Source organism: Lepisosteus oculatus, chromosome 20 (assembly GCF_040954835.1).
Source record: "Lepisosteus oculatus isolate fLepOcu1 chromosome 20, fLepOcu1.hap2, whole genome shotgun sequence".
Taxonomy (NCBI): Eukaryota; Metazoa; Chordata; class Actinopteri; order Semionotiformes; family Lepisosteidae; genus Lepisosteus; species Lepisosteus oculatus.
In genome coordinates, this window is record NC_090715.1 from 5,805,523 (window position 1) to 5,818,820 (window position 13,298).

At 35.1% G+C, this 13,298-nt stretch overlaps 1 protein-coding gene across 5 annotated transcripts in view; it reads right to left on the reverse strand.

The window, feature by feature from the left end:
• Positions 1–13,298, reverse strand: part of znf536 (zinc finger protein 536) — a 172,155-nt gene that overhangs the window by 99,972 nt on the left and 58,885 nt on the right. For all 5 annotated transcript variants that reach the window (XM_015368638.2, XM_006641441.3, XM_015368639.2 and 2 more), the window contains one exon: positions 8,716–8,836. The gene's annotated coding sequence lies outside the window, so the exon portion shown is untranslated. The remainder of the gene's footprint in view (positions 1–8,715; positions 8,837–13,298) is intronic.

Here is a 13,298-nt window from a genome sequence, read left to right on the forward strand (position 1 = left end):
ACATATATTCTTTCTGACTGAAAAATACAAGCACATTCAAAGGAATTTAATTATCTATAGTCAAACTGAGTTCAAGCCAAGTGAAAGAATAAGATGAAGATGAATATAATTCATTACTGGATAAACAGAGCTCAATGACTCACATCAAATTGGCACAATTCAAGATTTCCAAAGTTAAAACATATTTGATGATAGTAGTATTTTGTGTGCGAACTCTTCATAGTATCAGTCTTAACCCAAAAGGACAATTTTATATTTGAAGTTTGCTATTTTTGTGTTATGGAAATAGATACTGAAACATTTTTTAAAACGCAACACCAATTCAGGATAAAACATTAGACTGAACACAGGTTTCACCGTATGTTTTAGCTCTGACATTAATAAAAAACATGTGTGGGTCACGTAATAAATTCAAATCAGGGACCCCAATATAAATGAACAATATTGTTGTATCCTCCATTAGCTCAAACAAACACTGTTGCATTTCATAGCAAAAACATTGCACATGGACCTCAGGGATACTTTTCCAATTAATCTCTAAAGCTACTGCCAGATCTGCCACTTCATTTGGCAGCAGTAGATGTTAATGTACTATATGTTATATGCATTTGCCCATCTCATTCAACAGGTCCTACTTTGGGTTAAGATATGGGAATATCAGCCAATTGGTGATGCTGATCCCTGATTAAAGCAGAAAGACTCAAGTGACCCTTGCCATGTGAGAATAAACATTTGCACATTGAAGGATTAAGAAATTATACTGTACTGATATTTGTCTTGCTGGAACATCAGATAAGAGCACAAGTCTCAAAATGTGGTTACCAAAATTCTGTGAAGTAAGATTACCATTTTCAAGTCAATCTGCTAAATTTATCAATCCCTCATCCCTCCCTACTCCACCTCCATAAGGCTCCTGCCATCAAAATGGTGCTGTACCCCAACACACTTTCTTTCATAGTTTCTCCTACTGTATATACACATGCTTCACTTGCTGGCGCCACTTAAAGTATGAGTCCATGGCCACCAGAACACTTTACTATAAAACCTAATTCCAAATGATGCTTTCAACCAAATCAGTAACATTGTTCAGCTGTTCACACATTCTGATTGTTGGCAGGAATGCTGAACAGCTGTATTTCACATTTACTGTAACACCCACCTCTAATTTTCAACTCAGCAAACACATGATGTTGAATTTTTCCATTAATGTTTCTCAATTTAAGTGCAGTTTTAAAAATCCCAGACTGTTTCAGAGTGTCTCAGTGAACACAAAGTCATTCAGTCATCTAATCTCTACAAAATACAGACAATTAAAATTAATCAGAAACCATCATTCTTTTCCAAAATCTGGGAGTTTGTTGTCCATGCTGTGTGTCTATGTGGTGAGTATTGAGTACTGTACTGAGTTACCATGCTCCTAACATAGAGGCACCAGGTTGAGTCCTGATGTTACCATAGTAGAGGCACCGGCTCTGGGCTGAGCATCCAGCTGGTAATAGACTGAAGATTCCTGCTAGTAACAGGAATGTTCCTGTTTTTCTCTTTTTCACTGAGCCCTGATTTTGTTGCAATCATTTTATCAACAGTGTCATGTATGTATCCAAATGTCACATGCATAAGCACATATTTCTTATGGCACGTGTTTTGTGAAAGTTTTTGTCATGCCATACTCAGGAGGTAATGAGGACTGCAAAAGGGGACACGTTCTAAGATTTTCTACTGTAATGTCGCAACCTTGCAATATATCTTAATCAAACAGGCTAATTGGTTAACCTTGCATAATACATAATTAGGGATGAAAATACACTTTGTATTTCTAAAGTGTAGATACACACTGAATATTTTATTTCTAACTGCATTATCTTGCATTGCTTTGTAAAGTCATTCTACTTGCATTATGTTATACTACTGTATATTTTATACTACTTTACATTGTTATTTACAGTTTCACAGTTCACAGTAATGGGTTTGCATGTAAGCTGACTGGAATAAAGGTGTCAGCTTAAGAAAGGAATGATATATAAATATATATATAATAAATAATTAATAATGATAAACTTGTACATTAATTTTAATTTCAATAGTCCTGTACTGTACCTACATTACAGTAACTCCATGGAAAAACATCTCACAGCACATAGTATATAATATTCTACTGCTTTATTCTTGGTGATCTCAGATATGTATCAAATAGAAAAATAAATCTTACTATCCCAGGGTAGTAATTCCCCAATTATTTTGAGTACCTGCTGACAGGTATGTAACAGTCTTGTATGTCTATATCAGTTTTCAACCTTAACTTTCCCACTGTGGGAAGCATAGATGCCTGGGGCAAAATTCATGAAGTGGATACATGTTCATTATTTAGCTCAAACACTTTCATTGTTGAAAATGGTTAAGATTGAAAACATGGTTAGAGAGCCCATAAAGAATGCTCAGTCAGTTGCAGCTGTTTTTAACAGATCTTAAACACTGTCAAGATTCCTTCAAAGACCACAGAAACAAAACACATATGGTAATTTATATTTGTAAAGGACAGCATAAGATGATGAGCTACTGTATGTTATTTAGCACTCATTACTACAAGCTACATGTATGTATGCCCTTTATTTTGCATTCTTAGATGGTCATTTTCATATTATTGCCATATCTTTCTCACTTTAAAAACAGAAAACATAATTTGAGGATGCAAAAATAATTACGTTTTCTGAAATATATGAAACCATTGCATCCTGCGTCGCTCTCACAAGGATTCTAACAGCAAAATGATCGTGAGACCATTATTACTACGTACTGTACATCTATAGTTCTATTTAATGAAAAGTCCAGAAATACGGTCTTATGATGAATACAATAACTAACTACAATAGCATCTGATAATGGCAGAGGTTACATAGACAAAATTGGATTGTCATGAATACATATTAAAACAGGACTTCCTTTTTGATCACTGCCATTACGATGGTAAGGTTACAAATCAGATTATGTTTTATGTTACTGTCATAGAAAGTTTACAATTCAGCCCTTCTACTGTAACAATCGTCCTTGGACCTGAACTCCCAGGTTCCATTATCACTCATTGACTCCCACAAAAATAAAGAACGATCATCCCACTGGTGCCAATTAACAACAGGCAATAACACTGACCCCTGCTGGTGAAAAGAGAGGCCAGTATAACTCTGTTTTTCATCTTATAGATTATATACACTTTGACTTGTGAAATGTGATTCTCACTGCAGTCACTGCACTCTGGTGAACGGCAGGTGGCTGAGGATTAAGGACCATGCTGATTCTCTTCAAGTGTATCATGGCCTGAGCTTTTCTACTCGTAGTCCACCTGTAGCTTTGCTTCTGCAAAGAAAACATGTAACAAATTCTCCTTACAAAGTTTAGTAATACTGTATGTACAGTATCTGCAGGTCTCTCATTCAGATCACAGTAATCGGGCTGTTCTAGCTTTTTAGACAGTTCACGTTTCTTTGTATTCAGGTTCAATGTCCATCCACTGACTTCAAGAGCAGATTAAAATAGTTTTGGTCATCACAGTATTTGAGTTTTGCAAAACATTTCTTACCGTGATTTTATCAAAGAGATTTTATGTTTTAGCACTTCTCAGAAAGTCCATTTAAAGCAGGACACCAGAAATATGTCTTTAAAAAACATGTAAACTCCAAGCATAATATTGTAATTGGGACAGCCCAAAGGTTCTTTTGTGCATTATAGAGTGTGAGATTGATTCAATTGGATAATACTGCAAAATTATTTTTGAAAAAAAAATCACATTTGAAACTGCAAAAACACATGAGGGAATATTTCATTAATCCAGGTCTTAAGGGTGTACCAGTGAATAAAATAAGGTTGAACCTCAATAGGATCAACATTCAGGGCAAAACTGCAATAAAAGTAGAAAGCTGACAGAGAAAATGATCTGTAATTAGGACAAACATCACTAAAAGCAAGTTCAAAGATAATTGTTTTCAATGAATATGTGACTTCATGTGAAAAATCCCATGGCAGACACTGCAAAGAATATGAGCCCAATGTGAGCTGGGGCAGCAGAATGACGATGAAGGTGAAATTTGCCATTGGAATAAAAAGTGAACAAAGACACCCTGCTGAGTGAGCATCAATCCATCATAAGACTTGCAATAAAAAAACAACAACTATCCTGAGCATGCTTATCCTCTCAGAGATCTTTAAACAAAGAGGGCTATTGTTGTTTTCTTTTATAACACAGGACTTTGATGGATTCAAGTTGTTAAAGAAAGAAAGAAGAAAAAATGGTTTAACAAAGATATGAATTAAATTAAAAGAACTTTAAAAGACAGCACAAACTCTAGCTAGAGCTCATGATGCCATGATGCAGTACAGGAAAACTGAAGGGACAGTTCATTTCCAGAGCCTGATGAGTTGGCATCTCTGCTCAAGACTGGAGCTGAATCCTCATCTTCATCTGTTTTCCCTTTTTTTTCTTATTTTTTTAAGTGAGACTAGTATGTAGAGCCCTGTGGATGCTTCCCGTATTTAAACTATTTATACTCACATGTCATACAAAACTTCTTCTTGAAAAAATGTGCTTCCAGTTAACTAGTGTAGCAACTGCTGTCAAAGTTCCGCATCACAAGTATTGTAATTCAAATTCAAAACTGTAATTGTATTTACAAACCCCTTAATGAACTATTGCTATATATTACTACAAACTTTAATGCATTATCCTGACCATGATTTCCTCTTATCATTCTTGCCATTGTTGAATAATCAGCCCTTTGTAAGACTTACAGAATTTATAGAAATATAACATAATACAGCAAAGTATTTGTCCTTTGACTTCAGATATATTTTGTGTTTTTAAAAATGGTGCTAATAGCCCTTTAGAACAGACAGATATTTGATTATTACCCCTTTAATTGTTACTACATTTTTATTCTTTTGCGAATGTTTGAAATTTTAGATTATCTGCATTTTTCTTTGCGACCTTTAAGCTTCTAATTTTATATACAGAAAACATTTATGCCCTTTTTATCTGGCTTTTGTATTTACGAAGAAAGAATTCATCTAGTCAACTAAACATGCAAGTAACCTACTCATCTTCCACACATAGATGACATTTTTATTTAAAAAGGTTAATAAGTTGTTAATCAGAAGCTTAATAACTTGTTATTTTCTTTACAAAACCATTAATATTTAACGCAGATGGTTTTATTAATAGAATACGCAATATGTTGGCTAACGTGTATTAATCACGCTTTGTTAAGGACAAAGAAATTAATTCATGATTCACACAATCAAATAGAAGATGTTTGGTTAAATTATTTTAAATGTACTGTATTAATAAACTATTTATAAACATTAAAACTGAAAGGCTAGGTTGTGGGGTGATTAAAGTCCAATGTTAGAAGAACTAGCACAAGAGTTCAATTAGATTTTTGGATGGAACATTGAAAAGACACCACGTAATGACACAAAGAGACAAGGAAGAAGTGATCGTTTAAAAAAAAGAACTACAACACCAATTTGTTAATCAAAGCAAAATAAATATTGCTCTTCATTCGCTCTATTTATTGAATGAACATATAATTTCCCAAAATGCTCTTCCCAGCTAAAATGTAATTAAATTGTGCCTTTAGTGAAAACATGCGGTAGTACTCCAATTAGTTCTGTTTTATCATTAGAAAATGGAATCAGGCATGCCAAAGGCATCAGTGTGCCCTAAAACAAGATAATGTAAGCAATTCACAATGGATATATTTGAGATGGTGTCCCAAGTGCAGAAGAAGCAATGGTAATTTCCCGGAAAATGATGCCTAAGGAACACTTGTAAGAAAAATGCAGCTCTTCTTGAACAATGTATGGCATCCATATAAGAACTGTTTGTAAACAGTTGCTTTGTTTGAGAAGAAAAAAGACAACTTGTGTAAGGCCGGATTTTCTAGACATCAACTCCAACATTAACCTTGTTTCTAAAGAAACGTTACATTTGGAAAATTCTTAGCTGTTGTTAGGATTACATAATTGAATTGCAACCTAGAATATGTATAACAGTATAAGCACCTAGATATAGACATCTATTGAACTTTCCATATAAATACAGTAATAGCACAAAGTTTACTAGTTATATTATAATAATAGAAAGCCTAGGATAGTAGGTGTAACAAGCATATATCTTTGCCTTACACTGTATTGCAATCCCTCAGATACGGTACTGATGAATAATTACGTGCATAGCATCAAAGAAACCTCTGCTCACCTGCCCTATCTGTTGTGTGTGGACAGGTAAAGTGCCAGCTGACCAAAAGCCCCCAATGTCAGATGCACTCCAGTGCAGTAGGTAACCTGCTAATGGTGTCATCAAGCCCACTGTGGACCAATTTATAAAGCATTTGGATAAGCCATGCTATGAAAAGGAAAGCGGCACTGTAAAAGAAGCCTGTGAATCAAATACCACGCATTGCTGTGGAGCACGGTTTCACAGAATATTTCTCAGATCTTCTTCAAATCTCAGGCTCTTCTTAAAATGCCACATAAAAATAAATAAATGTGCATAAAGTATAGAGATACGAATGAGCAAGATATACGGTTCTGATCTCTTTCAGCTCACTTGGCCGAATAAAGCAGAGAGAAACATTCTATGTTCAGTTAAACACTGATTTCATCATCTCAGTAAAACACATAACTTAAAATGAAATCAAATATTAAAAATGACAGCCTATATAAGTGCTGTGAGTAACTTCAGGTCACGGAGGGAGGGAAATGCAGGCAAGTTGTCAGGCACTATCTGTCAGAGTGAATTAGAAACAATCAACGGAGACTGAAAGGGAAGGTGATTGTTATTAAGCAGCAGGGCTGTGAGCAAGCTACCCAGATGTGGTCATGCATATAAAGAACAGGAAACAGCAGTTTAATTCAGGAAGCACTGGCGTACAGGGCAGCACAAAGGATAAAAGTCCTTTGTCGCTAATAAGCTGGAAGTTACTTTGATAACAGCAGGGTTAGGCGCTGGAATAAAACACATTTCTTTCACTACCACTCACCATTAATATCTCAGGAATATAATAGAAAAAGAAAAATCAGTGCAGAAGTATAGATAAGTCGCCCCTAACATCTAAAGGGACAAGATGCCTCGGCCCACATATCAATTATTCACACTATCATAAGAAGATGAGTAGACTACAGTGTGGCATACCTTCTTCTCTCTTTAACTGCTTTAAATAAAACCTTCAGCTTTTATAGAAGTAAGGAATAGTCACTACTTGCCAGTTCTAAAGAGATCTAAAAGGTTTGATTAAAAAACAAGATTATTTGCAAGTTATTTTTTAAACATTAAGGATTGATTTTAATTATCTTAAATGGAGCTAATATATATGAAGATGGTCTTTAAAATCATAGTAAAGCATTTTCCCCTGCTTGAATGGATTACCTATTTTAATAATATTACTACACAGAAGAGTGTACTGAAGACATGAGTGGAGAAAAGATTTTTGTGTCATACCTGGTTTACAGGTTTGACTGCAGCTAGAGAAAACAAATATGCTCCAAGTTTTCATTTGCAAAGTGCAGAAGAGCCATGGCTAACTCCTTCCGTTCAGGACATGTATAAGATTTCAGTGAGATTAGATTCAGTGGGATATGGAGATGTTCTGCGGAGCATTAGTAATTAATCACACTGAGTACTGGGATTACCACTTTCACTGTCTTGTCCTGGGATTTAAAAAAATTTATGTTTTCAATAACATTGTTTTTTAGCGTTACGATGAAAATATGCACGGCTTAATAAGCAAATCATTTCCTTTGTGCCTCACGCTAATTATTACTCAACATATAATGAGCTTTATTTCTTTGTTGTTGACTGTGACTTTAAAGCTTATATGTACGTCTGCTATATGAAGGGAAACCGCTGAAACAGGAAAGTTAATACTTACGGCTTTCTGAAACCATTTTAATTTTTTTGGTTCAAAGAATAAATGTAGTCTGTCCCGGACATGAAAATGTCAAATACCTAAAATACACCTAGGCTAAATAGCATATAAATTTTTAATGCCTGTTCATCTTATGCTGCTATTCTCATACCTACCCTGTCTGCCAACAGCTGTTGCAGTAAGCCCTCTTTGGGAATTTACAATGTAACAACGAGAGTGATGTAGATTTTTTTTTAATATCTGTCCTTCTATCCATCTGTCTATCTAGAAAACATTAATTGAATTTTTTTTTCTTACAAAATGTATGCACACTTTCCTATTCTCTTGTCTGTCACTTGTTTTCCAGTGTCAAATAAATTACGAACTTTTCTCTGCCAGAGAAGAATATAATACAATGGATGGTCTAATAATGTAGAAGACATGAGTGATTGATTAAAGATTGAAAAACAATGAAAACAGACATGCTCTACATCTACAACAACAGCACACTTTCTATATACATGTGTGTGTATATGTCAACCACATGATCAGGAAAACTTAAATTTTGAATTTGTGGGTATCAGGTTAATAAAAAATCTCTGTTCCTAAGGGAACATCATTACTTCAGTTGCATTTGCATCAGGATATCGTTATGTTTTTCAGGTAAAGGTGATGTATATAATATTGCATTATACACATATCTAAAATAATGAAAACAACAAGAATTTCAAAAACAAAATGTCCCATACTATTCAGTAGTGCACAACCATAAAAGGGCTGCCATATCAGGTGGAAATGTTACCAATATAGAGTATCTTACCTTAACACACTAACTGCATACTTGTTTTAGGACTGTCAGTCTGGTTAGAAAATACCCAGTGAGAGGATGCAGCTGAGCTTGGATGGCACTGACGGATTGCCAAAGGGGGCGTCCCACTTCCCTAACACAAAAGGAAGATAAAAAAGGGAGGGGGGGGGGGAGATAGAGAGAGATGATGTAAAGTGAAATGTAACAAATTCACCAAATCACAGCAATATGCAGAGGTCAAGGAAATTCAACTGAAAAGGTTAAAGATGAAATCAAATCCAGCGAGCGAGAATGAAAATCTATCCCAAAGCAAGGCCACCGGTGACGTGTTGTAGACAAGAAGCTAAATACTGCATAGCACTGGGATCTTTCATTTTCATCAGATCAATAAAAGCTTATATTTATCAGGATTCCAAGCAGCTGCCACTTCTGACAACCTCCACTTTATTTTCTCACTCCTTGTGCTAAATCAGGCCATAGACTATAAAAGAGGCAGCCTTCAGTGCTATTTACACCTCAAGACACAATTCCATTAAGAGGTCCCTTTTTTGTTAAAGAAACATGGGTTGTTATTATTGTATTGGCAGAGGCAACTACTCTCTTGCACTCTTTGTCCCCCTGTACACGCTGTCATTCCTGTGTTGTGTGATTCCTCGTGGCAGGCTCCGTTTCCCACCTAGCCTGTGAAGTCTGATCACTTTTTGTCTTATAAAAACTTACACTTAAAAAAGACATAAGACGAGGAGCTGACTTGCTAAAATAGTTACTACTCTAATAATCTGTACAATATTTGCTATCAGGCATTCTAAATAGATTATCACCAGTCCATCTGTGTCATTATTGATTTATAAGGCTTTAAGCTGCTTTAGAATGGAAGCTTTCCCACTACAAGGCTTCTTGTATAAATCACAGGCACACTCTAATACAGCACCCTTTTGGTTTACTACTCAAGCAACTCTCCTTAAAGCCACTGTGAATCGGAAAAAATAAAAATAGGATGGACTCTTTCCTTCTCTCCACAACTAGTATGAATACAAAATTTGTTGTCTTTTTAATATTGAGTTGGGGGGGAAACGGAAAAAAACAAGGGGCATCATTAACATATGAATGCTATATGCAAATGGTTGGGGAAGAGCAGATGTTGGTGCATTTAATTGACCTATATGTGAATTGCATCCAAACCTTTAACTCTATTAATACACTACTACACAGTAACTGGATCCAGAGACCAAAACACACACACACACACTGATGAAAAGAAGAAAAAAAAGTGAATTCTCAGAAAGCATGCACTTGTCACGAATCTGACAGGGATTCAGAGATGCTGAAACAAGGTCGCTGTCACCGGTATTTCGCTGTCATCTGCATTCTGCTCCTTATAGATGACATCATCATGTGGCTGTGTAAATCGATCACTTAATAGCATTTGGAAAATGCTGCAGTCTGAAGCAGGTTGTAAAGAATGCCCCAGTTTTATTCTTCTTTTTTTTCTGGCAGAAATGTCATACGTCTTAAGCTGAAATGTTTGCATGAGTGCACCATGAGAAACACAGATGCTATTTTATTCTGTGTGCCTTTTATTTCCTTCTTCTTTGTGGAATGTCATTAAATTGTATTAAATAGCCTTTTGTCCAGAGGGCAGGGACCACCCGATATATGATAATGTATTAATGCCCCTGTGTTCCAGCCACTGAGCTGAAACATTTTAAGGCTGAGCAGCGTAAGTATGAAGCACCATTGTGTGTATAGCCCGCTAACAACTGTGACACATACTAATAGAAACATACCTAATAAATTACTGCTTTCAGGTCTGGCAAGCTGACATTTCTCTGCAAGGGACAATTTTATATTTGCTGCACAGAACCAAATTGCATCATATGGAGCCACTGCGGATTAGCATAAAAATTAACACTTAAATTTCAGCTTATTTTCAACCCTTCTCCTCCTGCCACAACAATCAATTCCTCTTATAAATCTGATTAGATTTTATGATGCTTATTATTCAGAGCATGTCTCTACACAGCATTCACAGGCTTGAAGACTATTTGTTTAAATAGAATTAAGAAGCAGATAAATCTATAGGTGTTTCACTCCAGTCCCATCCTTCATCTGTTTCTCACCCACACTGTAACATCAGCAATTGATTACAAACACTAATTAACATACAAGAAAGAAACTTGCAGTATTTTACATTTAGATGATTTATTATTTACATATTTATTCACCATGTGCATGTTTGCCATCGTCTCATCTCATAGATTCAGGCAGAAATCCAGATGATACCAAAGTGAAAACAAAAAAATGAAATAAGAATGTACAGAACAAATCCTTATTGTTCAGGCAAAAGACAAGAAAATCCCAAAGCTGCCAAAAATATCTAATATTTGTTTTATTTGATTGGTCCGTGGCATTAAATAAAGACAAAGAAGAACTCTCAGTGGTAAACTGGGCTTTTCCAAGCTAGGTACTGTATAATAATAAAAGTAGCCTTTGTTATCAGTCTTGGACACTATTTTTGTGCAGCTATGACTGATGATTCATTTTAAACATCGTTTATGCATGCTAGTCTGCATTGTCTTTCCAGAATAAAAAGTGTGTTTAGTGGAGAATTTACCTAGTCAGCCTGGGTCAAATATTCTTAATAACAAGCTTCAACAACTAAGAAAAAAACTCAAAATGTGGGCTTATTGTGGTTTGTATTGCCTCCACACAGGAAGTGTTAAGGAAAAATGGGCCCCTTCAATTCATTTACAAGTACAGCTAATATCACTACAGATAAATCTATTAACATCTAGAAGTAATAAACTAGGAAGATTTTTTCTTTTGAACCAGTGCCTTGGAAAACATAAGAATGCTGCTATAAAATATTTGTCAACATATTATTTCTGAAAATATTGTACTAGTAGTAAACGCAGTGTGTGTCTGGGTGGCTGGGGGATTTCTTTTTGTTTAGATAAAAGCCATTTTATAGCATCCAGATGTCTATAAGCACAGTTTATTCCCAACAAAATTTTATCCAAACATTTATTCATAACTGAATTCCTCAACTGACCTCAAAATTGCAGAACAAAAATATTTCATGCATCAAACATGAGTCAATTTTAAGGTAAGTTAATGTTAATCAAGAACAAAGGTTAGTGTTTTGGGCTTAATGTGATTACAGTTAGACAGTGCTGCAATTTGATGTTCATGTTTCTGTTTAGTATGAGCAGGATCCACATACTTAGTGCATTTGTCTTGTGCATTTAGATTGCCAGCACTTTTAGAAATGAGTCTTGTCAGGGCTGTGTGTTCTATAACTTGGTGATCAAGTGAACTGCTGTCCTGCTCCTTGCATTGTGATAAAGAACTCGCTTGAAAGAAAACCCTGATGTTAAAAGGATAACAACAGCCCCTGCTATGCTGCTTCTCAGAATAATTTAAACCAGCTAACTCCTATTCTTATGTTAACGGGACAAATGGAATGGGCCACCCAGCAGTAAAAACTTAAGTTAGGTTAGGAAAAATATTTTTTAAGTAAAATCACTGATACTCTACAGCGTAATGGTCATTTTAAATTAAACCAACATATTTACTCCTTTTTAAGCATATTACCTTTCACACAGCTTAAGAATAATAAACAGAGCACTTAACAAAACTGTTTTCTTTATGTGAAGCAGTACAATGGTAGAGAAAAATGTGAAAGTCTTTAAATACAGCTTAAACACAAGGCTCTTTGTTGAACATACAGTATTTAGCTTTTATATGACTTTTTTCTTAAAACAATACATGGTATAACACATCTGATGAGCACACCTCCATTTCATAGGTTAAATCCTGCTGTATAGAAAGTAATATTTTATAAGTGAAGTTTATTTTTATGAGTGTGCATAATTAACACAGCATGTACTATCTTTCACCAATCCAGCCAAGGTCTTTATTTAAACAACTTTATTGTGAAATGTTTGCATTCTCAGCATTTGCAGCCCACACACAGATTATTATTTCATACTTCTTTAGAACATTTTGAAAAGTTTATGCTTAAAAGCAGTTATTGTTTTTGATTACTGCAGTTTTTTGGATGAATCACATTCTCAGAGTTCTGTTAAAAACATGTTTACAGAATCAGGTTTCGAACCTGATAGCCTAGATTGGAAAATTAGGTTCTTTTGTGATTTATAACCAGGAGATTAAACAATTTATGTAAAATGAATTGGTTGTTTAATTTCCATGCATTTCTTGTCTCTATGTGCTGTTCTCTTTGACGAGGTTTTATAGATTTTAAAAATGAAGTGAGGCTTTAAGAAAAAATGTTTATATCTCCTCTTAGAAGCCTTAAGCAAGAGCAGCAGCCCATAAACATGAATGCCTTATGCATTACGTTAGCTTTTAACTGTCCCATTAAACAAAGCACCATCAGAAGACCAAATGACATATAGCACAGCATAGACTCTATAAGATTAACATTGGGGAGGTAGGGGTATTAGATTAAGTAACACAGTCATATGTGTATTTGTTGGGAGGCCAAAGGTAAAATTCTGGCCAGCAAGACCAATAAAGTAGAGAGAGAGATTAAAACAATATTAAGAAGCCTCAACACAGTGAATATATGGCTT